The following is a 2,389-nucleotide window of genomic DNA, read 5'->3' as shown; positions in this document are numbered from 1 at the left end:
CAAGAACAGCGACGTCCCCTCTTCAGTAAGGTGAACTCCATCCGAACGGAGCAGGTGAGAATCTCTAAAGCGTATCAAAGGATGATTTATCACCAGGCCACCTAAAGCTACCACTCTTTTTGCCACTAGGGAATTAACCTTGCGTCTTGCCTTGTCGACTAACACCCCAGGCCTCGCGCTCCTCCAACACTGCCTGGGAATGATAGCCAACCAAACCAGATTACACCATGGCCACCAGGAACAAATGGTCTCAAGATCCTTAACTACCTTGTACCTCAAATCTAAGGATGACTGAGACCCCAGATCATTGCCCCCCAAATGCAAGACTAGAACACCAGGAGCCCCAAAACACGACGCCATCTCTAACAGCAAACCTAGCAGCGCGTCCCAGCGCATACCTCTCCTGCCTAACCAGCGAATGCTGTCTACTGCTACAAATGACTGAGGGTCACACGCCAAGGGCGATGTAGCTGCCCAATGGATAAATGAGTGACCCACGACCCATATGGGTCGAGGGTCCAAATTAGCTCCTGCAAGAAAAAACACAATGTAACAAGGTTACCAAATGGAAGCCAAAACTTAGCACAAACGAAATGTCGGCATCAAAAGAGAGAAAGAAAGGTAGAGAAGATAAAAGACAGGGGGGAGGAGGAGGGGGAGCAAAGGGGGAAAAAAACCTAACTTGGCCCAAGGTGAAAACCTGAAAAAACCTGCCCGGATAACAATAGCCAATCAGTTTTCGTGGTTCAGGGCAAAAACAGGGCAAAATCCCTCAGGGCCCCCACCGATAACGGTGACGAGCGGTAACAGAAAAATTCCACGTTATAATAATACAATAGTAAGACAATATACAATGCAGAAGCAAACATATCAGTGCCGAACATAGCGTTTATAAGCGTTCGATTTCCATCGCCCTAGCACTTTAATTTCTGAAACCGACCATCCAGCACGGGCTGCGGCTGTAGCCGCCCCGATCCGAAAGGAATGGGAACCGTATACCCCTTGAGGCAAGCCGAGGTACTGGGTACACCGCTGAAGGACAGATCGGAATTGATACATGGTCAAGGGGGAACCATCACCATGGATCAACCACGCACCTGGCAAGTTGGGCCGAAGGCGCAAATACTGTCTGGCCAGCGCAACTGGGCAAACACATGCATCCGAACATGCCGCCAAATACACCCAGCGACCTCTACCCAACTGATCTGTTTTGGATCGCTGCAGCTTACACATCAGAGACCGGGCGACGATAATGTGTGAATAAAGTAAAGCAGGAGGGGCCCGACGAGAAGCAGCTACCAACTAGCTGATGTGAAAAGCCCCGTGAAAGGCCATCGCAAAAGCGAGCCGGAAAAGTATCGTTTCATAAGGGGACGTGCAAACATCAGACAATACAATCACAAACTAAAAAAAAGTAACGAAAAAGTAACTGGTCTTCTGGGGTCATCCTGAACCGGGGCCATTCTAGCCCAACCTTTAACAGCCCTTTGTACTAAGAATCCCTTGGTAAAATCCCGACGCCCATGCAAGCGCAAGAAAAACGAAACGCCGCAAATGATTCTCGCCACCACCGCCCTGGACTTACCAGCAGAATATAGACCCCATATAAAAGATAAAAAGACTTGGTAAATCCGCTTACCTCCGTCACGCTTGCGGGAGAAAAAGGACTCCCACTGGTTCCAGGCAGACTGGTAGGACCTCAACGTGCTGGGGGCGAGCGAGTGCCGCACTAACCCCTCCATTCCGGACAAATAACCTGCCAACAATGAGGGGGGCAGATATCACCAATCGCTGCCGCAGAAGGTGCAAGTTCCCTAAATCTAACCCATTGAAAGCGGGATAGCGCATCTGCAATGGAATTGTTTACGCCGGGAACATGCCTTGCTTCGAAGTGAACATTACATGCCAGACAGCGCAAAACAAGCTGTGCAAGGAGCCTGAGAACCGTCAAGGATGTAGACTTCTGCCGGTTAATACCATAAACTACCCCCAAGTTGTCGCACTAAAATATGACATGCCGGTTACGGAGCCGATCACCCCACAACTCCAGGGCAACAACTATGGGAAACAGCTCGAGTAAAAGAAGATTCTTGGTCAGCCCCCCGGCAACCCAAGATGAAGGCCACTGGGAAGCGGACCAAGAGTCCTCCAGGTAGGCTCCAAAACCAGTAGCACCGGCTGCATCCGTGAAAAGCTGCAGCTGTGCACTGGCAGCTGGGGGATGCAACCAAAAACTAATGCCATTGTATGTTTCCAAAAAAAAAAACATCCCAAACTCGAAGATCTCTCCTAATTTCGGAAGACAATCGTATGAAATGATGGGGTCGGCGTGTTCCTGTGGTCGCTCTCTCTAATTTACGACAGAAAACCCGCCCCATGGGGATTACCC

The 2,389-nt window shown here is 50.0% G+C and overlaps 1 pseudogene; it reads right to left on the bottom strand.

Annotated features, from left to right (window-relative positions):
* Positions 1-870: 870 nt before the first annotated feature.
* Positions 871-1,742, bottom strand: LOC148473241 (uncharacterized; annotated as a pseudogene).
* Between the last annotated feature and the right edge of the window lie 647 nt (positions 1,743-2,389).

Source organism: Taudactylus pleione, unplaced genomic scaffold, assembly GCF_031769625.1.
Source record: "Taudactylus pleione unplaced genomic scaffold, aTauple2 ptg000950l, whole genome shotgun sequence".
Classification (NCBI taxonomy): domain Eukaryota; kingdom Metazoa; phylum Chordata; class Amphibia; order Anura; family Myobatrachidae; genus Taudactylus; species Taudactylus pleione.
The sequence above is the reverse complement of the archived record's forward strand: the minus strand, read 5'-3'. Positions and strand labels throughout refer to the sequence as shown.